This window comes from Ambystoma mexicanum, chromosome 8 (genome assembly GCF_040938575.1).
Source record: "Ambystoma mexicanum isolate Mex_15411 chromosome 8, UKY_AmexF1_1, whole genome shotgun sequence".
Classification (NCBI taxonomy): Eukaryota; Metazoa; Chordata; class Amphibia; order Caudata; family Ambystomatidae; genus Ambystoma; species Ambystoma mexicanum.
In genome coordinates this window covers 467,257,893-467,284,660 of record NC_090929.1, presented here as the reverse complement: position 1 = coordinate 467,284,660, position 26,768 = coordinate 467,257,893, and positions in this window count along the sequence as shown.

Below are 26,768 nucleotides of genomic sequence, written 5' to 3'. Positions count from 1 at the left end.
GTACCCAAAAGCCACAACAGAATGGTGTTAGAAATTGCTCACACCCATTTAACAGATGGTCACTTAGGAACAGCCTAAACAGAAGCACAATTATTAAGCAGTTTCTATTGGCCAGGAATGTATGCCAATGTGAAAAACGTGCTTACCAGTGACCTGTGCCAAATGACAATTTTTCAGATGCCCCTCCAGCTCCATTACAACCTTTACCAATCATTGATGTGCCCTTTACCCGCATAGGCATGGACATAGTTTGGCCCCCTGAACCATCAAAATCAGGGAGAAGATATATATTGGTAATTGGGGAGTATGCAGCTTGATATCCTGATGCATTCTCATTACGCAATAATACAACTCAAAAAATCCTTAGACACTTGATCCCATTTTTCTTGCACATTTGGTTCTCGAAGGAGATCCTAACGGACCAGGGAACTACCTACATGAGTCGACTCATGGCAGAGGTGAAGGAAATTCTGCATATAAAAACTCTTAGGACTTCCATTTACCATCAACAAAATGACGGTTTAGTGGAGCGATTCAATAAAATCCTGAAGCATGTCCTAAAGAAGTTAGTTGAGGCAGATGGCAAAAACTGGGATATCATGACACGTTGGGGCCTTTTTGCTGCCCGGAAAACATCACAATCCTCAACAGGATTTTCTCCATTTGAGTTGTCATATAGCTGAGACCCGTGAAATGTCTTTGATATGTTATGGGAAACTTTGGAAGAGCAGGAGAAAGCCAACTTGCCCCTTTCCCAAACCGTCCAACAGTTAAAAGAGTGCGACAAGTGTCTGGTGTCTTGAGGAGAATCTATATTGAGGCACAACTACGAGCATTTGTCAAGAGGACTCGTTATACTTGACTTTACTGCATTTAGTGCCGTGAGAAAGAACGTGTGTCTTTATTCCACCTGAAGACATTGTATCCTGTTTGGAATCCAGTCTTTCTTCAATTGCACACCGGACCCAGATCCTGCCTCCTGCTAACACCTGCATCAAAAGATGGTTCCAGAGCGGAGCAGAGCGGAGTGTGACGAGTGTCTGGTGAGCCGGGGGACACATGGAGGAGGGCCGTACCTTGAGGAGTGTAAATATTTAGGAAGGAGTCCGACACTTCTCAATTAGCAGTAATGCCGGATCCCACTTCAGACATGACGCCAGACCGTTCGTTTCCAGTTTGTTCATCGGATGCCCGAAGTATGACAGGTAAGAAAAGGCAAACTATCTTAAACATATCCCTCATGTCCTCCCTGACCTTTCAACGTGGTCCCCCTATTGACACTACACAACGAGACCTAGTCCCCCACAGTCTCACCAGCTTCTACTCTTCTGTCTCAGACGTCGGCATTTAGTGCGACTATCGTTGAGGGGGAAAGATTATCTGACAAACCAAACCCACATGTCCCGGATGTCCCGGTTACTGAGCACCTATCCTGCTCTCCCCCACCCCCCAATTATTGGAGTTGATGTATCAACTCACACTTTGGTGTTCCAAGCCTCACTTGCTGTGTGTGTAGAGACTCAACCTGAACTATGCTTGGATGTTGAAGCCTTGAGCATAAAGACTCAAATACATGGTCCTCCTGTTGAGTCGAATGTACCCCTTAGTCCATTGAGGCAAATATTAACAACGCCTGTCGCTGTCCAACGATCACTTCACTCAGAAACATTATCGACTAAAAACGGCCTCACTTCATCTACCGATAAACTTTGTGTCCCTGAAGTGTTGCCCTTCCAAGAACGCGTGCCCTCAATCCATCGATCGGTACCATGTTCGCAAGGAGGACAGAACAAACAATTAGGAACTAGCCATTCTTCAAAACAATTTTCATGTTTCACGCAAAATCGAAGTACGTCACGATCTGCTAGCTCCAATAAAGCTCATACAAAAAAACAATTTCAAAATTGAACATAAAAAAAGCAGTGGTGCGAGGTCGTGCCCCAGGCATTCCGCTCTCTGCTTTCAAAACGTTTTCATCATTTCACGCTACAAAACCTCAACTTGTGAATGACCTTTCCGACGTAGAGATTTTGGAAAGCCTGGGTACTGAGAGTGCTGCCACATCACCAGTCCTCCTCATGGAACCCTTGACAGTAGAATCCAATTTGTTTACCGCTCCTTATGATTTTGCCCCCTTTACCATTTTACCTAAAACAAACGCTCTGTCATGCTTTTCAACAACATAGAATGTGGAAAATAAAATACCACATGCTCAAGAGAATAACATCTTGGGAAACCCAAGTATCAAGCTTTCATGTAACACCTGTTGAACCTCATTCTAGTGTGACTGCAGGGGAGTCGACAAACCTTGAACCAACGAAGGCTGTGATTGTGGATCTTATAACGGTCCCAGTTGAGTTGGCTAATCAAGTGATATCCTCCCCTGTGGCCCCGAATGTACACCTGCAACACATTGTAACAATTGAGGACGCTTTGATCCCAAATCATAACTTGCCATTTTTAAACACTGATTTAGAACCATCTTCTTCGTCTGACCACCAGAGAATTAGGGCGGAATTAGAATTATGGGCTGCGGACCTTGCGTCCTCTGATCTTACAGAAAATTCAACTATATAACTGGTGCGCCACAGTGCATGCTCAAGGATTACGCAGGATGTGATCCCTGAACAGGTGAGAAGTCCCCGTACAAAACAACCTACTAAGATAAACAAGCCTTATCTCATGACAATGCTGTTAACAATCACCATTGCCCTTGCCCCCTTCATGAAGCTATATGAACATCTAAATGAGACTCTTAAAGACCACACAACCTTGCTTGCTATGACGCATTCTAAATTAGTTTTTCTTGAAGGGTATGTTACTGCCAAGGACCCTGGTGGGACCGCTGACCAGCTGAGGTTCGATTCGACTAACACAAGTCCACAGCTCAATCCATGTTCAAGGTCTAATCAGGGAACACAGACAATGCTTGTGAATCAACCAGTGGATTTAACAAAAGAACCTGAGCCTCTGCAACCTCTGACCATTCACCTTCCAAATCAAACACCAGTTGCAGACCAATCAGTGGAATTCCGAGGTCCATGCGTGTCTATTGATCGTGAGACTGAGATAATCACGATAGAAGAAGTCCTGTCTGACGGCACAGCAAATCCAGCTTTTGCCATTTTTGCCACACAAAAATCAAATCGATCAGATGCCCAATCTGCAATACAAACCAGCATCAAATAAGGGAAATGTATCATCCATGACACAATTGAAACACAAGAAATTTGCCCCACAACCAGCGCCCCGGAGATCCCATCCGCCAACAAAAACAGGTGCAGCATTACCTAAAACTGCTGCAGCTGGTCATTCACATGAAATGGAACAAAAATACGGCTAATGTCCTAAATCCGCAGTCACAAAGCTTGATGGATCTTTCAACTTATTCTATCGATGAAACACACAAAGATAATGAAGATCCACAAGATGTATCTATACCTCCTCCTGCTGAAGAGGAATCTGAAGTTGGTCAAAGTTTGCTGCAACCTAACCCAGCTTCACCTCAGTTTTCAACTTTAGAGGAAAAAAGGAATAGATGCCTTCATAGTACGACAAAAAATATATCGTTCATAGTATGATAAAAGATGTATCGTTCATTGACAACATTAACAAAAACCCTTGCCCTAAATGACCTGTATGGTTAACCAAAACAGGTGTCCAGAGAACTATAGTGCCTCAATTAAAAGATCAATGTCTACCAACTCATCGGGTTACGGTAATCTCCCTGCAGTTCAATAAGCAAGTAGCACAGTCATTTCGCCTCATAGATATATCAAAGACCAAGAAAGATCGCTTAATAACAGATCATCCAAACAACAAGCTGATGACTACACAAACAAAAAGCACACAGGTCCGCCCTTACAAGACCCGAAATACCGCAGTTTAAAGCTTGAACGGATTTGGGACAAAAAAGATAATTTAGTTCTCAATCGAATAACTGTGTTTGATCTCTTGCAGTGTACCCCAAACCTTCAACATCTTTGATCTGAAGATATTAGAATAATTGAACTTATTAGTGGAAGAAGGCCGTACCGATCAAATCTACCTACATCTGACATCAGCTGTGATCAAAAACATGAGAGCTCAGACCCCTCTGACAGTCAACACAGCTAAGCCCAAACATTAAGACTAAACGCTCTGAGCCCTCACTAATCAACAAAGACTCTAAGGGCCTCATTACGAGTTTGGAGGTAGCCAGGGTGCTATTAGCGCCATGGCTGCCTCCAAAATCGGGTCCGGGTTCCTTGAATGAGGAATTACCGGGTCATTCCAACCTTGGAGAACCCGGTAATTCCTCATTCAAAAAACCCATACCCATTCAAGCCCCCATAGGGCTCAATGGGAATGGGGATGGAGCTAATAAAGGGCATGTTAATAACACACCCGTTATTAGCTCCCTGGTCCCCTTGTGGGACCCGCAAAGGACGTCTGGTCTCACCAGACGTTCTGAGCGGGTCCCGCAAGGGAACCTCGTAATAGGACAGAATGGGATTAACGGCGCCAGCACCATAACCGGCGCCGTTAATCCCATTCGGCCCTCCTCGTAATGAGGCTCTAAATCAGTTAATCAGGAACCTGATACCTAGATCCCCAAAAGGGTTGTGCCCATATTGGGCTGGGGGCAGAGTTAAAAGTGTCATTTGAACCTTTACAAATCCAGCGGCATGTCAGAACGATCCCTCAAGTATTGAATGAACTAAAAGTTCCAATGGCAAACCAAGACTGGTCCTGGTTGTCAAGGTAATTGACATCTCAAGACTGCCCGTAGCCATTTGAAACCAAAGAGACGACATTGGTGCCTGTTCCAAGACCTTGTGAAATGAATAGACCCTGTTTACTATTAGCCTCATGGAACACCCAAGGCTTCAATCATTTGACTAAATCTAACGAGATAAATCTAGGTCACTACGATCTCTTATGTTTCAAGAAAGTCGAGCAAAGTCTTTGGAGCTGCCAGCCTGGTGCCAATGTCTGGATGAGTAACTTTTTGCTTTCTCATTTGTGGGCGTGCTCTGCTTTAAAAACTGACTCACGGCTTGGCACGGCCGCGGAGTCGAGCAGAGTCTTTGGAGCTGCCTGGTGCCTGTGTCTGGAGGAGTAACTCTTCGCTTTCTCATTTGTGGGCGTGCTCTGCTTTAAAAACGGACTTGCGGAGCGGCCGCCGAGTCGAGCAGAGTCTTTGGAGTCTCTGGAGACTCAGAGCTCAGAGCGTGACGTTTGGATTTCAACTATGGCCCCAGTTCGCGTGCGCAATAAAATGCACAGCTTTCCTCAACTGCTCTCGGCTCCTGTTCTTGCCCTTGCTTCTGCCCAATCAAAGACTTGTGCACAAGTCCGTCGAGACCTAGCGATGGGAGAAAAAGCACTGTCTTCTAATATGACGGAGATGGAGTTAGACAACTAAATCAGGATCGTGCCTGAAGCACTCGTTGGAAATCCACTTTGCCAGTGTTGTCAGTGCTTGATGCCTACAACACTGTCCATGCAGACTTTGCAAGTAAGTGCTCTTCGGACATTGAGTGCCCCTGCTGATGGTCGATTGAGGCCACTCAAATGCACTGCTGCGATTATGTTTGCTAACATCAATGCCAATGTCAATGTTAACACTAACGCTAATGCCAATGAGCGTACTAACTTAAACGTAAACATTGTTGCTGAAGTGGGGTCGGAAGTGGCGTCTTGTCCCTTGTCCTCTTCCTACCTTATCATTGACCTCGATCAGCTGCCTGCCTGTGTGCCCGCAACGACGATAATTCCTTCCAATGCTTCCGATGCTTGCGTGTGCTCGAACACTCTCATCACACGATCTTGTGACTCAACATAACGATGATAAAACGTTTCATTCTACAAACTCTAAGGGAATGAACGATACCTTTTGTGTTCCCATGTTGTGCGTCCTTGCTCCCTGTGTTTGTGAAATGGCTGCTGGCGTGGGTCCTGCGGCCTCGGGGCTTCGAGTAAGCGGGGCTTCTGAAGTCGGTGGGTTTATTAACGTGTGCGAGTCCGGTGGTTTGTCCTCCTTGACAGGACAGAGCTCCGAGGATGTGGAAGCAAGGGTCTTCCTGGGTAGTTCACAGACGGCTCTCTTGGTACAACCCAAAACGGAGGAATTGGATGACGTATTTCATGTGGCTTTAACCGACAACACCGATTGTGACACGTTCCATGAAAAAGATAATTCGACCTGTAAAGTTTTGTCGCAGCCCCCTACCCATGCATCCCAAGAAATTCACTTGGCTTAGTGAACAAGATTCTACAGGACCTCTCTCAGTTAAACACAACAAATAAAATAAACAAATGCAAAGAGGCATGCAGCAACATTAGAAAAACCCCTAATGCAAATCAACTAAACAATGTCAAAGACATAAACAATGAAATTTCACCTAAAATCAATTGGACAGGGGGTCCTAACAAGCGAAGAAGAGTTGAATCAAGCTTATCCCCCATGTTATAAGTTCACAAAGACGCTTAGAAAAACCTATAACACACCACACAGATCTTGGCACTACAAAAGCTCAGCTGTCAAGGCTTAGCGATAACTCCATGAGTTCAACATCTACCTCAACTGACTCATCAATTATGGAGCGTGAATACCCAAAAATACGGAAATCCCTCTACAGAGCCCGGTCACGGCCAAATGTACGAACTGATGACAATCAAAAAGCTCTTACAAGAGGTGCAACCAGTGTTGATGTCCACCTTGGCAATATCAATAGCGCCATTCACTAAACTATATGAGCAGTTGAATGATAACATTAAAGACTTATCAACATTGATAGTGCTGATGAATTCCAAAGTGATAAATCTTGAAAGTGACAACACTCTCTTTAAATATACTTATCACGAAATGAACACCAGGATTGAAAATTCGCTCATCAAGCTCACGGACCAAAAGAAAAACTGCAACATTGAAAAAAGGCTGTTTGCTGACGTGGCCAAAGAAGTCCTAGCATTGATCGGAACAAAGGAATACACTGTGGGGCCCAAGAGCGTCCTCTAGCGTGGCTCTGGACAACAGTTGCTCAAAGAGGAACTGGTGGTAAAAACCTTGATTCTGTGCCCCATTCAAAAGACGTGAGAAAACCTTAACTGAGACATACTGTCATCTTTAAACTAGGACTAGAACGCCTTGTGAGTTCTGACAAACTCATATTAAATCGACAGAATGTGCTTCAATTGTTCCATCACATCCCCAGCCTCCGAACAATCACAACTGATGATCTAAAAATAGCAGAATTCACAGGAGAGACCAAAAACGACAAGGTGAGTCTACATTTAAAATCAAAAATTGTCTATAATATACTGCTTGAGGCTACCTGGATTTTATTATCCCTCGGTTTTGACATTTATGAAATCCCTGAGAGTGTAGATACCTTGAAGGACTATAAGCAAAACTCTAACTAGACGAGAAGTGATCGGAGTCCAAATCTTAAACCACTTCCACAATTTAACTGAAGAAAGCCAGCTAACACTTCTACAATTGAGTCTGTATCACCAGGACAAAAAAAGAGAGATCTGACACCAGAACGTGAACAAACATCACCTGATGGTGTGACCAAACATCAAATCAAAATAACGATTGGATGTGATATAAGACCCAAATCCTCTGAAGTGGTTAAAACTGTAAGTCCTGGCCATGACAACTGGAATTGGCTCGCTGAAGCATTAACAACAAAGAACTAAAAAAAACGGCGGCCTATAACATAAAGCCTCTATGGAAGAATCCAATCTGAAGTTTGGAATATGGAATACTAGAGGCTTTAAACACCTTTTTCAAAACAACTGGATGAATGACTTAGACATAATTTGTCTACAGGAAACTTGGCTTCTGGAAAAGCCCTAGTCAGACACATACGAGATTGCCTTTAATTCAGCAATTGGCAACTCCAAGGGAAGACCTATGGCTGGCCTGTTGACATTGGTACGGAAAGTGTCTGGATCTCAAATTATTAATTCAAGAAATGTATCTTCCTACATACAAATAACCAGAGTTTTCCATCAATCCCAGGATACGATTCATTTCCTTAACCTATATTGGCATCACTCGGCTACAGGAACCACTTCTTTCATCGATCAAGTTACTTCCCTAATCGATGAAGTTTACGAGGAATCCTCTTTGGTTGACCTCATTGTATGTGGAGATTTGAACATAAATTGCCTCGATTTAAATAATATACCTCACAACAGAATTGCGGACAGCTGGTGTTCTGAGATGGATTCGAGAAATCTTCACATGTTAAACGGTAACACTAAAGACGACATACCGGCTCAATATACCTGGAGTTGACTAGACCAACGTTCAGTTCTAGATTATATATATGTGTCAAACTACTTACACAGTCGAGTTGTTAGTATGTACGTCACAGAGGGCTCTCAGAGTGATCATAAGATGCTAAAAATGGTGATGGAAGTTGGAGCCTTAACTAAGAACATATCATGGCGATGGAATGTCAATGTTAACTCGAACAGAGTGAGACTGCATCTCTCTGAAACTGAAACAAAATCCATTGTCGGCCAGTTTCATGTACAACATACCAACATTGAATATGGACCATTACTGACACAGTATACTGAGAAAAAGCAAGGCCTGAAGCACCATAAATTTATTCCAAAACATACTTTTGATCTCGAAGTAAGTCAGCGCAAAAGAAAAATGCGTCAAGACCTCAGGAAACTACACAAAGAAGATCACATGGACCTCAAAACAAAGCAAAATCAGGTGAAACAAAGATATAAACATTGGATAATTTCGCATCGTCAAATTATGCTCCAAAATGATGCAGAACTCATGATGGAAAAGTTAAAGAATAATAACTCTCGTGACTTCTGGAATCTCATAAACAACAAAAGTAGAACACAAGCCTCGTTACAGTCTAATACAGTCTCAGAGGGCACTTGGGTTAAGCACTACACTGAGTACAGCAAAAAAGGTGACTTCCCAGATCCTGTCTTGCCCACCCAAACACACTGGAATCTTGTTTTAAAAAAATCTGATATTGTGGACATCATAAAAAAACGGAGTGCATCGCGTGCACCTGGACCTGATGGCCTCACTAATTACACAATTAAACAGAATCCTGATGAGTGGGCCGAAATATGCTCTATTCTCTTTGACAGGATCTCTCTGAAATGTGAGACACCGGCGTCATGGAAAAGTGCTGTCATTGTGCCCATATTTAAAAAAGGCAATAGGGCAAACCCTCATGATTACAGACCAATAGCACTTCTGGACATCTTAGGGAAGGTGTACGCAACTATGCTTCAAAAAGAATTACTCAACTGGATCTCTGAGTCTAACCATATTGATCTCAGACAAACAGGCTTCGTGAAAGGAGTAGGCTGCGGGTTGAACCTACTTATCCTAAATCACATGAAAATGGAGGCCATAAGAACACGGCAAAGTCTATGTTGCTCTGATCGATTTCTCTCATGCTTTTGATAGCATAGATTGAGAAATCTTATGGACGAAAATGAAAACCTGGAATTGCCTTATTGATCTGCTGGTGGCCATTAAAGATCTACACACCGGAACAAATGTGAGAATTCGATTAGATCAAGCTGGTACACTACCTACTGCAATCCCAACGTTTTGTGGTGTCAAACAGGGGTGTCCGTTGGCATCAATTATCTTTAACATGTTTATATCAGATATCGGTGTCACTATTGAAGAAGTTTGTGCATTTCCTCCCAAAATACATGGCAGCCATGTGAGTTGGCTGCTATATGCTGATGACTTGCTAATTCTAGATGTCACTCCTATTGGCCTCCAATGTAAACTAAGTGCCATAGAGAAATATGCCAATACTAACAATCTCTGTTTCAATAAGAACAAATGTGAGATCCTGATATTGCAGAATTTGAGAACGCAAACAAAAGTGAACAGATTTAAATGGAGCCTGGGCCTGGAAGCTTTGAAAATCATAACGAATACAAGATATCTGGGGATGCAAATTAGCACTCACATCGACGACAGTCCTTGGGTGGAGAAAGCGAGAAACAAATGCAAACAGCTTGCATCTCAAGCCACCATCATTAACAATAAATACGGGAAATTTTCACTAATGCCAGTGTTACATTTCATAAACAAAAAGCAACGCCAGCGCTAATCTTTGGGGCAGAATGTGCACTGGGGTGTTCGTATGATCTTTGGTCTACACTGGAAAACATATTTTGGACCAAAGTGTTGAAAATTGCAAAAAGAACAGCCACAGTATGTAAACGCTATGAGCTAGGTCTTCTGTCCCTCAATGCACAGATCTGCTGGAACACCCTTGCATTATATCATAAAATAACAATGCAAGACGCTGCACCTCAATTCTCAATTCTACATCAACCAAAAAGCAAGAATCAGGAATCTCTCCTAAGTCAATGGTCGCAACGATGTGACAGCATATTATATGATCTCAACACAGATGTTTTAACGCTACAGTGTAACCCAGACTCAGTAAAAAAAAAACTATGGAGGCTTGACTGGATTAACACGCAAGAACTGAGATCAAGACAATCCATGATGAAAGACGTCCCATTTGAAGCGAGGAGGTTCAACGAACGATCAGATTATGTTGGACGCTTTCCGAATTCATAATATTGACACATTTTTTTGTGTCTACATCTAAATGCATTTAAAACAAAGGAAAGATTAAACGCGTGGTCTAAACGTCAAGAACATGACATCACGTGCAGATTTTGCTCTAAAAACACGGAAACTTTAAAACATCTGGTCCTATCTTGTGTTGCTATTCAAGAACTTAGATCAAAACACTTATTGGAAGTCAACAAACACTGAGTATTGAAGACTGGTGGCAAATGATGTTTTATGGATAAAATAGAAAATTAACATATGCCTTAGTGTGTTTCTTAGAGGACTTGAAAGAACTTTTGTCCAATATAGCCAGTGGCTTTGAATGATTGTTCAGTGGGCATACGTTGACAATCTTCACTTTTTATCATTTGGTTAAAGAAGTCACGGCTTATTGAAGACCTGAATCGATGACAAAGGACACATAATGAAGAGATGAATTCTTTGTTCCTTCTGTTTTTTAAAGGTTTATTTAAACCAATAAAAAAAAATAATAATAATAAAAAAAGAAACATGGCTGCGGACAAATCCAACCTTAGATGGCTTTATGTCGTCTCTGAGCCCGGCTACAAAGGGCAAAAAAGGGCGGCCAACATCGGGCCTGTTGACAGCCATTAAATCTGGAAGCCCTCTGAGCCGAATTGTCAAACTGGCTGTCATTAATGTATATTGGAACCCGGCTGTAATATCAAGTGAGGAATTCATAGATAACGTTTCCGATCTACTGGACGATGTTTACATTGTCCAACAAATAAGAAATATTATTCTCTGCGGCGATTTAAACACTATTTGCTTTTCCAAAAATAGAACGGAGGAATCCTACGGACGCCACTCTACCCATAATTCCAGGGCATGCATGTGGAACTCTCCAATGATCGCCAAGGACATGCCCATGATCAATGGTAACTTCATAGAAGATTTGCCCGCCAATGCAATCTAGTGGAATATGGGACATTCGTCTGTGATTGACTATGGGCCTCATTACACGGTAGGCGGTGAGCCATGGCGCTATTAGCGCCATGGCTCATGCGGGTAAAATACCTGCACCGCCTTGGTGGAAAGGGGATTTACCGCCCCATTCCAAGGTTGGAGGGGCGGTAAATCCCCCTTCCACCATTGCCCTTCCCCATTCCCATTTCTGCCCCATAGGGCTGTATGGGAATGGGGAAGGCGCTAATTACGGCACCGCAATTTTGCAGTGCCGTAATTAGCTCCGAGGTCCTTTAGCGGGTTGGATTTTAACGCCTGCAAAAAGCAGGCATTAAATCCCCCAACCCGCAAAGGGACCTCGTAGTAAGGCGGTAAGGATTTACCGATACCGGTAAATCCTTACCGCCATCCGTGTAATGATGCCCTAAATCTTTGTTTCAGGCCACTTTTTGCCCCAGGTAGCGTCATTTAAGATCATTCAAGCAAAAAATAGCGATCGCCACATTTTACACATGGAGTGGTTTGGGTTTGTGACTAATCCTCAGCAAAAAATGATGTCGGGAGTGTTGGTTACTGGTGGTGGTTCACGGTTGAAATTGTCAAATGCAAGTATGGCCAATCTTGCAATTACCTTTTCATGCAATTGGATCACCAGTTTAATATACACCTCTCTTAGAACTTTACACAATCAGTTCTAAATCAAAACCCCAATCACGTTCCTCACATGCACACGTCTTTAACTTGGCTCTTGTCGAACATTGAAAGGAGGTGCGTAGACTTTCCAGATCAGTTAAAAAGCTGAAAACTGCAGCCGCTTATGAATTAATGCTTATTGGAAAGAATAACTATAGGAACTGGCTCATCCCATTCAGACAAGCTCTTTACCAACAGGATCTGTGTGAATCGATTATTTTCAAACTCTCTATGCAAACACCGCTAGAATCGCCACAATGGACCATATCCCGGCCATATCCCGGCTAATAAAGCCCCGTGGGTGACCTCGATCTCTACTGAAAATATTCAAGGCTGCATAGTAAAACTGAACAACTCACAAGCACTGGGTCCCAATGGATTGACAAATTTGATGCTTAAAGAACACCAAGCAACATGGTCCCCCCTAATACATTAATGGCTATTGCAAATCTCACACACTCATGCTATACCTCATTCCTGGAGAAAGGCGACTGTGGTCCCCATCTTTAAAAAGGGGGGTCGCGTTAACCCAAAGAACTATCGCCCTCCTCGATGTTATAGGGAAATTGCATAGCACGATTGTGTTAGATCATTTCAGCACTTGGTCAATAACTGCATCCATAAACGATCCACTACAAACTGGATTCGTAAAAGGAGTTGGGACTATTCCAAACATATTCATTCGCAACATGCTGAAAAATTGAGTAAAACAAGGGAGACCAAAAATGTACATAGCCTTTGTCGACCTGGTACAAGCCTTCGACCGGATCGACCTTGATAGGCTATGCAAGGAACTGGAAGCGGCAAACTGTCTGAATCCATTGTTGGACAGCATAAAAGTCTTGCACTCCTTTATATCCTTGAGAGTTCATCTAAATAAAGCTGGTCTGCTCTCTCATGAAATTACCACTGCAAAAGGCGTCAAGCAGGGTTGCCCAATGGCGGCTGCATTATTTCATTTATTTTTAGCAAACATCAAGAACGAAGAGCCTGATCTTAGAATATTCCCACCAACGGTCAGCGGAATGGTACTACCACGCTTACTTTACACCGACGATATAGTCTTACTAGACCAGATGCCCATCAGCCATCAAAGACAATGGAACAGTTTGTTAACCTACATCTGAACAAATGACTTAGAAATAAACAAATTGAAAACAAAATTTCTAAACCTGGGCAACTCACACAAGGGAAGACATAAGTTCACGTGGTCGGTCCCTTGAAGGATGTACCATTGAGCAAGTAACCACCTTTAAGTACTTGGGCGTCTGGCTCACCGACACTACGTTTGAAGCTCCTATGACATGTCATCTAAGAGCCAAAGCTAAGGCATTGACTAGTCAAGCATGTGCCATAAATAATAAATATGGTCGCTTCTCTATTCTCCCAGTACTTTCATTCTACAAATCTAAGGTCATCCCAGTGATCACTTACGGTGCCGAAGCGATGCCGAATATTCCATCGAGGGTCTGGCCACAATTCGAAGGCCTATTTTGGAAAAAGGTGTTGAATCTTCCACCAGCCACACCAATCCAACCAATATCGCGCAAACTGAGCCCGTCATCTTTACAATCAATAGTTGACTGGAAGAATCTAGCCTTTTCTCAAAAATGCTTCTTACCAAATTGACGAGCCATCCTTGAGATGTTGCATAAAGAGATTGTTGCCTCTGACACTCTGATGTTACAGAACTGGCAAAAGCAATCCTGTGCTCTTTTGGAAGAGACATGAAGTTCACTTAAGGACCTCATCAACAACCCCATGTTGGTTAAATGTAAGATCTTGGAAATGGATTGGATTCACACCCTCAATGCCGTCGTGACATATAAACTGATGGCACATATTCCTTCTGGACAGAGGAAACTCAATACTGTGTGTGATTACCTAAGACAGTCCCCAGATAAAAAATTGAGAGATCGTTTTTTTCGTATTTGGACAAATGAGATTCAATTCATTTGAAAACAAGCAGTTTCTAACAAATGTCAGTTTTGTAAAGATTAGTTAGCAGTGGAAACAATAAAACATTTGGTCACATCCTGCTCGGCGCTAGTGGAAAATCGAACCAGACATTTTAGACATTTAATGTCTGATACGCAGAGCGAAGACCAGGACATTTGGTGGTCATTGCTGTTAGCGGCATAAACCATGCTATACGATTGCCATAAGGAGATTTTTAGAATTTTTATCTTCCTTATGAAAGAATGATGATTTTGGTTGTTTTCTTACTCTTCTGGATCATGGTGCAATATAGTCTTCTGATTTTCTGACATTTTGCTAAAAATTGTTTCAATTAAAGCAAATAAAAAATAAAATAAAAAAGAGCATATGGCTACTGTGAGAACAATAGTTCAGGCTCAAATGGTAAAATCCCAAGAAAATCAAAAGACCTACCATGATAAGTAAGCTTTGCTCAGGTCCTTTTCAATAGGACAAAAGGTTCTTGTCTCCTTGCATCATCTGAGAATAAGATGTTTTTCCCAAGACCTCGATCTCCATTCCTATTTCTTAGCTGCTCAAGCAGCAGATAGGTACATGTCTCTGTTTTATATATTGTATGAAAGGAATATTGTGTGAGGATGTAATACATGCAGTGATTCCTTGTGATGACATGCGCGGGCGCGTGTGTGGGCGGAGCTGAATGGGCCGATAGCAAGCCTGTTGTCCGACGGGCACGTTGTGCGCTCACATTCGGAGGCCAGTGACAGTAGGCTAGCTTAATCGAGGGGAGGGAGCCTGCGCCCAAGAGAGGAACTTGGCGTGCCGCAACGAGAAGTCCCGTGCCATTTGCGAGCCCCTCCAAACACTAGTGCGAGGGAGACTGCGCCCACCATGGTGCACATTATACGCTTGCAGTGAAGTCAGGCTCCACATTTCCCTGCAGCCCTTATGGGCTCTATGATGGTGTTTCTGTTCGCCGCAACCATAGAGTTCAGAGAAGCGGATTGGCGCAGGAGAGCAAAGCAGAGAAAGCACGGATCAAGGAGGAATTGTCTACCAATATAAAACATAAAAAACAAGGCTATACATAGGACGCAGTGATAAAATAGGGGCTGCAAACATTTTTCTAAAAAGGGTGAGAAAAGAGAAGTGAAGCTGACATGGTAGCCCCGATCCAGTTATGACTGCACGACATGGAGGCACACAAGGCACCCCTCAGTTGAGGAAAGGCTAAAGTGCCTAAGAGAAAGGGTGATGGTAATGGGGGTAGTACATTAGCCCGCAAGCGGATAACCCCCTCTGTGAGCCCTCCTCCCCAGGCAAGGTGGTGCAAGAAGAGGCGGCTACATGAGTCGCAGCGCCCTTCGATAGACTCAAGAAAGCCTTCTTGGAAGAAAAATATAATCCTCTTCCAGTTGAACCCTCAAGCCCAGAGGTAGTTCACATGGGCTCTGATGATGGCTTGTGTGAGAAACTGGAGGGTATTCTCCCAAGTAGACTTCAGGAATCCCTTATTCAGGTGGACTTTCTTTCTGTCGCTTTCAGATCCCAACCCTGCGGGTGGCCGAGCAAAGGAAGGATCGTCTGGGAAGGGGAGCCCGGGGTGATGTTCAGGAGAATGCCCCAGGTGAGGCGCGGAACTGCACTGCGGCAGAAGGAGAGAAGAATAAAGTGCCTTAGATTTTTCTTGGCTATTCCACGTCTACCTCCCTTCCAGCTAAAGAAGCTCCCTTAGTAAAATCCAATCGCCCCTACACTATGGTAAACCAATAAGGAGCCCAAACCCTGTTACCCTCACAAACCACAATTCCCAGGACCCTTGGTCTTCTGTTCTTTACTGAAATGCTCCTGGGCATTCCTTTTCCCGTCCCTCTGATTATTATTTCCTGCGCTCCCAACCCGCTCAAATAAAAACACTACCGTCCTCACAAACCCCTTTATTCAGTTCACAATCCCGGCTATCCCCATTTGCTTTATAAACCCTACAAAAACCATCTTTTTGAGGTCACCACAAACCCCTCTAGTACGAGGGTTATAATCCCATACAATGCCTTTTCATCTCTATATCCTACATAGGATACTCTGACACTCTAAACCCCCTCTCTTCCGGCACAAACACTTTTTTACACTATGGGAAACAACAGACAAAATCCAAAGCTGTTTACCTGACATGTCTTAACCCAAGGGCCAGGCAAAGTAAGGCAATTGACCAGAATCGCACACACCTGACAGCGCTTTCCTTTCCCCATAGGGATAAAAGGTGGAGAACAAAAGTACAGGACGAGCAAGGCAGAGCGCACAACGTGAGAGCTAACTTAGCACGACAGTTCAAGAGGAGGAGAAAGATGGCACGAGTCAAGAGGATACCAAGGGGAGAAGTGACCTTGCCCTTATCAACAGAGACCCGTGAAACCTCAAGAGAAGAAATCGTAGGACTGCGAACAATAGCCAGAATGTGTTGCAGCAGATGTCAACAGTACCCGGGCACCTCCTCCGCTGACAGCCAAGCCAACGAGAGACACATGGCCCAAGGGTACCGGCCTTGACTCTACAGACAAGAAAGCAAAGCAGTTCATCACAAATCCGTGAGTCGATAAAGAAACCGAACTGTGTTGAACGAAATTAGCAAGTGGCTAATTGAACTTTGAATAAACAAAGAAATGATGATATTAAAAGAAGGGGAAAGCCAGCATAGCAGAATCAAGCAGCACATGGGTGTTCCCTAGAGAAACGCTAGGCGGTTACCCTGTTGACTAACTATAGTTACCACAAGGCCTTGGGAGAAAGGCAAGAAGAGGGGTCAAAGTGGTCATACGGGGTCTTGTAAAATCCTCGGTACAGTCAAAAGTCTTTGACCGATGGATGATTGTGAAGATGAGGGAAATGACTCCCGCATAGAGAATTGTTTGAAAAGACATTAAGACTTGTGAGTGCAAGAGTCTAAACTCCCATGAACAGTGTGTTAACAGGAATGAACCCGGCAGAGTGATGTCCACAGTAAAATATTAGAAAAAGACATTTTGATTCGTGAATGCAAGAAAAGCCATTGTGAACCCGAAGGAGGGAGGCTGACAAAGGTTGGACCCGGCAGAGGGAGGTCAACAGAAAGTGGCGCAGCCTAAAAAGAACTGTTTAAAGAGACATTAGATTTTTGTGAATACAAGAAGTTTTGTAAGAACAGGGGAAGTGGATCGTCCGCTTGGCATTGGGATGGAGCCCGGCAGAGAGAACCCGAAAGAAAAGCCAATGTGAACCGGAAGGAGGGAGGCTAGCAATTGGAAAGGGGTCCAAACCCGAAGGAGAGGGGCTGGCAATTGAAAAGGGGTCCGAACCCGAAGGAGGGAGATCCAAGGGTGGAAAGACACCACCCAAAGTTTGTTGAGAAAGGAACTGTTTAATTGATTTGTCAGATACGATTTGTGAGGGGTCTGTGCCCAGAGGAAGAGAACCCACGAGTGCAGCCATCACTCAAAGCCATTCATGCAACATAATTTTGTGTATATTTGTTGAAAATATCAGGCCCTTGAAGGCAAGAGACTTTATTATTGAAAAGAGACTTAACCATCGAAAAACCTGATAGCTAGAACGGAACAGTCGGCTCGTGCTGGGAAAGCTTGAGTGTGTGCTGTACTCAGGAGACCCACCTTGTCCCATGCTGAAAGTGTGGGGAAGGGAGATACCTGGCAATCAATCCTGACTTATTATTTGTGAACACTCTTTCTTTATTGAAACCCTAACCCACACTCTTTCTGTAATTAGTTGTAAGGATTTGGCTACAGTTTTTTTTTAGTATATGACATGCATTACTCACCGTAATAGCATTTCTGATGATTGTATCTGCTTAGATTCACATGCTGTGCATATGGTCCGACATCCAGTGGTAACCACGGAGTATTGCATCTTGTCTTTCGGGGACCAAAAGGGGACGTTGGCATAGGTGTGTCTTTAACACTATCACTATCATGACGTGTAGTGTACCCAAAATCCCTCATGTGCCGAGGTCCCTCGGATTGTATTTTTTCTGCTATGAGGGAGCCCCAGGCTATTTTGAGTGAGTACATAAAGAGAGAAAGTAGTGAGACTTCTATGTTCCTTCCATCCCGAGTGGGGAGGCAGGCAGGGAGCAAGTGAAACCAAGCAGATACAATCATCAGAAATGCTATTATGGTGAACAATGCATGTCTTCTGATGCTTGTTAATCTGCTTAGAATCACATGTTGTGCATAGACTAGCGAGCAGTACCCAGAGTTGGAGGTGGGTTATGCGAAGGAACAGTAGAGAAAAGATGTCTTAATACTGCTTATCCCACCTGAGAGTCAGATCTAGAATGAGTGTCTAGGGGCAATAGTGTTTTGTAAAGGTGTGTACAGAACTCCAGGTTGCCGCTTTGCAAATGGACTTGAGGGGAACATTTGCAATTAATGCTATGGAAGCCCCAGTGCCCCGAGTAGAGAGTGCCTTAGGCTTGAAGGGCAGTTCTCTCTTAGCAAGAGTGTAACACAGTGTGATAAATTTGACAATACACCTTGAGATAGCTGATTTAGAGACAGGATCCCCTTCTCTGCCAGCTGCCACTGAAAAGAAAAATTGGTTTGTTTTCATCAGTGATTTTGTTCTTTCCAGGTAGAACATGACTGCCCTGCGCACATCTTGTGTGTGTAGGCTTCTTTCGGCCATGATAGTGGGATTCTGGAAGAAAGTGGGTAGTTCGATCGATTGGTTTACATGGAACTTTGAGATGAATTTAGGCGCAAATCTGGGATGAGTGCGCAAAACTACCTTATCCCTGTGGACTGCAACAAAAGGGTCTAGAACAGAAAGGGCGTGTAGTTCGCTAACCCTTCTAATAGAAGTGATAACCACTAAAAAGGCTGTCCTGTAAGTAAGGTCTTTTAGACTTGCTTTATGCATTGGTTCAAAGGGAGATCCCATGAGTCTGGTTAAAACCACATTTAGATCCCATCCAGGAGCTGGGTGAGAAATGGGGGAATGGTTTCTCTTAAACCCTTCCATAAAGGCCTTAAAAACCGGTATTTTCCACCATCACACTTTCTGTTGTGACGTGGTGTCAGCTGAGAGAGCAGCAAGATGAACCTTTATGGAATTGAAGACCAGTCCTGCGTCTAACAAATGGGTTAGGTACAGCAGAATGTGTGTGGGTGAGCAATTGATGGGGTTGACGCCCTTGGCAAAACACCAGATGACAAAGCGTTTCCATTTACTGGAATAGCAATATCGGGTGTTAGGTTTCCTAGCTTCCCTGAGAATGTCCATGCATCTCTGACGGAGCTGTAGGTGTCCAAACTCTATGACCTCAGGAGCCAGGCTGCTAAGTTCAGAGTTTGTGGGCATGGGTGTAGGGTCTCCCCCCTGTCCTGAGACAACATGTTGTATGGGCAGGGTAGTTTTACTGGTGGGGAGAGGGATATTTCCATTAGATGAGCAAACCAGGGTTGGCGGGCCCACATGGGGGCCACCAATATCATGGTGACTGGTTCCTGGTGCATTCTGTGCACTATCTTTTTGAGTAGGGTAGTCGGGGGAAAAGCGTAGACAAATTTCCTTGACCATGTTATCCAGAGTCCGTTCCCCTTGGAGCGGTTCTGGGGGTTCCTGGAGGCGTGGTCTTGGCATTGGGCATTCTCCTGAGTTGCGAACAGGTCGATCTCTGAGAATACCCATTCTGCGAAGACGTTGGAGACGATGTCTTCGCGCAGAAGCCATTCGTATTCTGCGGGCAGTGCGAAATCTCTACTGAGCACGTCAGCCAGAATGTTGAGTTCCCCTGGAATGTGTTGGGACAACAGAAACATCTTGTGTTTGAGAGCCCACATCCAAATGTTTTTGGACAGCTTGGATAGCCCTGGAGAGTGTGTGCCCCCTTGTTTGTTTAGGTAATACATGGCTGTGGTGCTGTCTGTCAGAACCAGAACGGTCTTACCTTGTAGTTGAGTCTGAAAGGCTTTTAGTGCCTTGAACACTGCTAATGGCTTTAGCAGATTTATCTGGTTGGATGCTACTTGTGGGGACCACACTCCATGCGCTGTCTGCTGAAGCAGGTGAGCCCCCACCCCACGAGAGATGCATCTGTCGTGAGAGTGGCTTCCACTGCGGGGGTGGTTAAGGACTTCCCCTTCAAGGGATTTTCCCTCTACCACTACTGCAGAGAGAGAACGAGGGCTGGCGAGACAACTACCAGATATTCCCATTGTCCGCTGGCCTGACACCACTGGCTGTTGAGCCACTCTTTCATGGGACACATGTGCAGGCGCGCATGGGGAACCAAGTATATGCATGACACCATCATACCTAGCAGCCGGATGGCTTTGCGTACCGTCACCTCCCGACTGGCTACAGATTGAGGGATCTAAAAAAGCAAGTTCTGAACCCTCTCGTTAGAAGGGAAGATGAGGCCGTCCTTCGTCCGGATTAGAGCCTCCAGAAATTGTTTTACTTGACTGTGGGCTAGACTGGACTTCTTCTCGTTGATACCAGACTGAACAGAAGGTCTACGGTCTTCTGGGTGTTCAGAAAGCATGTGTCATAAGAGTCCCCTGTTACGAGCCAGTCGTCGAGGTAAAGATAAACCGGGATGGATAGTCTGCGCCGGTGTGCTGCCACTAGTGCCACGACCTTTGTAAACACCCTTGGCGCTGAGGCAATGCCGAAGGGCAGCACCTTGAATTGGTAGTGCCTGTCCTCTATCATGAAACTTAGATATTTCCTGTGCGCTGGCAACATTGAAATATGAAAGTATGCATCTTTCATGTCCAATGTTGCCATGTGGTCCCCCTGTTTCAACAGTGGGATCACTTCCTGTAGCGTTACCATACGAAACCTTTGAGGTTTTATAAATTTGTTCGACTGGGCTCAAGTCTAGAACAGGGCGCATGTTGAGGTCCTTTTTGGGTACAATGAAGTACACTGAATAAATACCCTTGTTTACCTGAAGTATAGGGACGGCTTCTATGGCATCCTTTCCCAGAAGCGGTTCCACCTCTTCAATCAGGAGCTGCAGATGGTCGTGAACGTGACGGTCTGAACTGTGATGGCTGGGCGAATTCCACGCAGTACCATTGGGCAACCGTCTTTATGACCCACTGGTCTGAAGTTATCCCCTCCCATCCCGCAAGGAAAGATGTTAAGCGCCCCCCGACCGGAGTGACATGGGAGGGACCTGGATCCATTGGTCATTTCTGACCAGAAGCTGTGGCTCCTCTGGGGTTGGGGCCTCTGCCTTTGCCGTGTCGTTGACCCCTAGGTGGGTAGTTGGCAGGGTTTCCGGATGCTTGTCCAGTGTTCCAGTTTCCCGTATTGTAGTTATTTTGACCTGAACGGGATTGGCCTCGAAAGGAACGACGAGAACCGCCTCCCCTCTGGGGGGAAGGCTTCTGAGTTATTTGTCGTAAGGACTTAAGAGTCTCATGCTCTTTCTTGGCCGTCTCCAGAGCATCGTCGACCGCTTTACCAAAGAGACTGGTCTCTTCTATGGGTTTGTTAATAAGAGTGGCCTGTGTTTTAGGCTTGAACCCCGAGTTGCAGAGCCAAGTGTGCCGCTTGAGTAGTGTGCCCTGGGCCAGGGTCCTACCTGCCGTCTCAGCAGTGTCCAGAGTGTTTTTAATTATATTTTGATTCACCTGCCTGGCCTCATCCACAATGGTGAGTAGTCTGGACCAAGCAGGTTCAGGAACCTCCTGGAGACCTTCATGTACAAGGTTTCATTGTGCGTCTGCATAACTGGCAAGCAGCGTAGTGCTATTCGCTATGCGTGTGGTGTATGCAGCTGCCGAGGTAACACGTTTACCTAAGGCGTACAACCTTTTAGATTCCTTATGCAAAGGTGCCTCCCCCGTAGCAAGGGGTAGCCCTGCCCGTTTCCGGGTGGTAGTGACTACCAAGGAGTCGGGGGTGGCATAGCCTTTAATATATTGAGGGTCAGTAGGAGATGGCTGAAATAGTTTCTTCACTCTTGGATTCACTGCGAGGGTCTGTGCTGGCGTGACCTGGGAGGGGGCCAACCTTCTTTTAACAGAGTTCAGGAGAGGAATGGCTTGGCTTGAGGGGGGGGGGGTTTCTCTTTGAGAATGTCCTCCACAAAATCTTGTTCGGGTACCGCCTCCTGGGTGGTGATCTTAAAGTGCTCTGCTGCCTTTCTTAAGATGGTATTACACGAGGCCTGGCGGGCCGGAGTGGTGGGAGGGGAATCCATGCATAGGACATGAGTGTCCTGATCTTGCGTAGGGATCGCCCATGGCTCCGTCTCCACTTGCTGGTCTCCTCCCAGTTGCCCATGGCATCCGCCTGGTCATCAGGGTAGTCTTGCAGGAAGGAAAGATCTTCTTCCTCATAGATGTCTTGTTAAGTGTCCATCTGGACCACATCTTCATGGTGGACAGAAGCCGAAGGGTCTTGAGAGTCAAGATTTTCATGGAAACGTGAAGCCGACACCAAAAGAGGGTCTTCATGAGATCTCTTAGGGGAAGGATGCTCTGAACCTGAGACAATCCTTACTAGACGGTCCATGCATCCTTCAAACGTTTCCCTGGTCCACTTAGATGAACCAGAAAGGGCAAAAGGTGGAAAAATGTTGCCTTCTTCTCGTTGGCATCAAAATTCATCTGCAAAGGTGTTGGACAGAGGCTCCTGACTGTCTTCGTAGGTTTCGCGAGTACTGGGCCACCATGGCGTGTCTTTAGACCTGTCTGTGGCACGCTCCATGCGTTTTGACAGTGTCTTAGGCGTCAGCCCAACCGACAAAGTAATCCTTGTGAGACTGTCCTTAATCTCTGCCGAATCGGCATGAGTCAATGGGTCAGCGGTAGATTTACCGCCTACCGCGGCGCCAGAGGGCCTAGCGGTAGATTTTTCACCTGTGGAAAGACTAGGAGGACTAGGGGTAGGTTTCGGCCTATCGGGGCCTTAGGGGGCGCCAGAGCGATGGATGATCGCGCTTCGGTATCCAAACCCGATTTAGAGGTAGCACTCTTAGCTTTCGAATGCCCAGTCGCAAGACGCTGCAGCGGATGCGGGGAAGGCTGCTGATTTACCAGATCAGAGGATTCCCTCAAAATATTCGGCGGGCCTGTTGGCGCTTTCACCTTTTTTCGACTGAACCGTCGAAATCGGTGATGGGGTTGTGTGCTTAGTGTGTGGTTTCTGTACACCCTTGTAGCCGGGTGTTGTCCCCAAAGCGAGGCTTACGTCAAGCCTAGAGGGGTGGGGGACCGGTGTGGCGGACCTAGAAGCGTCCGCCTCAAGGTCGGTGAAATCCAACACGGATATCTGGTCATCATCAGTGCCCCCGTCACTTTCGGAGGGTGTGGCGGTGGGGGAAGAGAATTCAGCCCGCGGCATACCATACGCGGCCCACCGCTTTACACCGCGCTCCTTAAGGGTCGTAGGCCGAAGGAGCTTACAGGCCACACACCGCTTCTCGACGTGATGTAGGGGTAGATGTGATAAACGCTGTCTGGATACTGCGACAACATGGTGGATTTGCAGTGTGGAGTCTTTTCCATCCATGTAACATGGTGGGTTTGGAAACTGGAGACTGGAGTCTAGTGTTTCAGGCTATTGCAGACGAGTCGGTGACCATGCCCCCCAACTCGCACAATGCACATCCGGAAACGAGGAGTTCAGCCCGATGCGTTGCTACTCTTGCTCAAGACCAGCTATGCTTCGTAAGTATGATTACCTCTTCTTGTTCACTTTGTAGACCCTTACTGAATGTTATATAAGATCTATCTGTCATCCGTCTGAGACTCTTTGTTCTGTCTTTGATCTGGATAGTTTCCCGCTTTGGAAGTTCGCAACGGGACTGGGTCACTTCCGTGTAAGCTACGAAGAGGAAAGGATTCCTCCGGTAGCGTTCTATTATCTACGTGGTATGTGTGTTCTTGGCCACCGGCTCCATTCCAATCTTATCCTGTCTTTGGGACAACTAGAAGTTAATACTTTAACCCTATTTTCGTTGTATTAGGCAAGCCCATAGAAAATACCCGGAGGGATTTCTTACGCATTCTATTATCTCCTCGGGAGGAGCCTACAAGATCAGCTGGTCCGAACTGTTTCTATCTGGGGGTAAGATTCCACCCTAGTTATCTGTGAATATTAGAGATTTCTCTTTGGGGTTAGATCTTTCACTGACAATTTCACTTCTTTTCCATACTTGCAGCCCCTCTGTCTCTCCCTATCACTACATTCCATGATTACATATTGGGGTACGCCATCTGCAACGTCCGGGGCCCCTCTTTCTGGAAATCAGGGTAAGCCTCGTTCAGATCTACTCCTATCCCTCTGCTTTTTCCTCCGTTCGTATCTTTCCTCTTTTTCTTATCTTTTCTCTTGTTCCACTGAATGTTCATAGCCGAAAGTGGGCCAAAGAAAGTTCCGGAAATCACGCAGGAAGCATTAGTCCAGACCACATCCGGAGAGCTGATTGCAGGAGACTTCGAACTCTAGCCTCTCTGCGCACGTTTTTTTCCCCTACGGGAGTTTTCCCTGGAGGTCTCACCACAGGCTGGTCTTTCTAATACCGGTCTGTGGAGGGATTTCTAGGTATTTCCTCATTTACATCGCTTCCCTGGGAGATTGGTCCCACAAGAGGTAGCAAGGTATGTGTTTCCTAGTAGATGCTCGAGCCATGTTATGAAGCTTGTGCTAACAACCATTACAATAGACAAGAATTACACGTATTGTGCTCGTCTTTCCACAGGTACCTGACCCTACATAGGGCAGAACGTAAATGTTGTCCTTTCCATAGCAAAAGGTATAGACAAAGATGACCAGACCTAGAGGGCAAAAAGGGGGAAAGAGGAGAGACATAATGAAAGATATGGCTACCTCAACCCCACTCTCCCTACTGTGTAGGCTGGCCAGAGGGCTCGGCCACGTGGATGGCTCAGCCGTCGGATCATAGGCGCCAAAATCCATCGCCTTAGTAACTTCCTGCAGTCTTCGCCGAAGTTGCTTGAATCGCTGTCAAAGTGACTTATGGGGAAATAACCAACAAAGTCGGTATAAAGATAAACAATGTCTCTTATGAAGAGCTCCGCTATAGGGTGACCAGTTATCTGGGTGGAAAAAAACAATCTGAGAGGCCTCGGCGTGTGACGGATTTTGGGTACACTACACGCCACAATAGGGATAGTGTTACAGACACACCTATGCCGACGTCCCCTTTCGGTCCCTGAAAGACAAAATACAATACTCTGTGGTTACCACTGGATGTCGGACCATATGCACAGCATGTGATCCTAAAGAGATTAACAAGCATCATAAGCTTTTTTACTTTGACCATGAGGACTGTCTTAATTTTCATTTGATGGTCAACGCTTGCTCGCATCTTAGATTTAGGTTTAGATTAGGTGTTTTTCCACCCTGCTTTTCCAATTTAATAAACACCCTTGAACTGTGATCACTTGTGTCTGTCTTTACTGTTGCCACCACGAGTTCCTTACATATGGTGTCAGAGGTGGGATTTGATCCAATTGATGATAGTTGGAAAGCCCCCTCACACGTAGAGAATCTAAATAGAGACCTCCATGCCCCATCCTTAGAAATCTTAGAATCAAGAGACAACCCCTATCAAACCCCTTTTTCCCTCAATGGTGAGAAATTGATGGAGAGCATGACACCTCCCTTCCAGTCCTTGGAACAGATAATGGGAGTCCAATTCTTCCCCTTAGCCTCTCAAGCTAATTTCCCTGACTGAAAAATGATAGAAGGAAATAGCTATTACCTCTGATGTCCCTATACTTATCATATCCCAGAGAGAGAATACATTTTGATGTCTCTGGACTTACAGATGGGTTATTCTACCACCTCTGCCATCTATGTGATAACCCTCAAAAAGCAAGGTATAGAAAGGTTTCCCATTATACCGTCTGGAAATGAGCCGAGATTTGCTGTACTCAACTTTTCACTTCTTCCCACAACTATTCAAGGGGTGAAATACTAGGAACTGTTATATAGGAGAAACAATGGAACTCCCCACCGGCAAACATCACTAAAAACCCAGATGGGATTAATGAGCCTCCAGTAAGACCTCCCTTCCTCTTCCCAGAAAATCACCATCTTTCTGAACACAAGAGATATAAAGCGCCATCATTAGAGAACTTCCTCTCGACCTAATTTCAGGGGAAAAGACAATATGCACGCAATACATCAAACTCCCAAAGGTTGAATGCAGGGGAAGATGGAAATTTGGGAAGTGTGAAAAATAAAACATCTACGGAACCTAAGCTAAGGAAAATGTCCAAAGAGAACCAAATGTGTAAGATCTTGGGAAAAATATCTTCTCATGAAACATTAGGAAGGGCTCCAGAGATGTCTTTCTTTGAGAATCAAAGCTCAGTACCCCATTCTTACCATTCAAAGAGAAAAGTATAGGGCAAGCAAGAAAAAGAGAAGGAGGAAAACCCAAACGAGAAGGTGTGAGACAAACTCTATATTAACCAGGAGGGAAAAAAACTAGAGAACTATAACACCACAGAAATTATTTTGAGTCCCCTGAATAAGGAGAGGAGAGGGTCAATGTCAATGTCCACTATATCTCTAGAAGAACTGGGAGCCTCTCAAGCAGAACAATGCTCGTTTTGTGGCAAGTGGGGACATAATGCAGAGG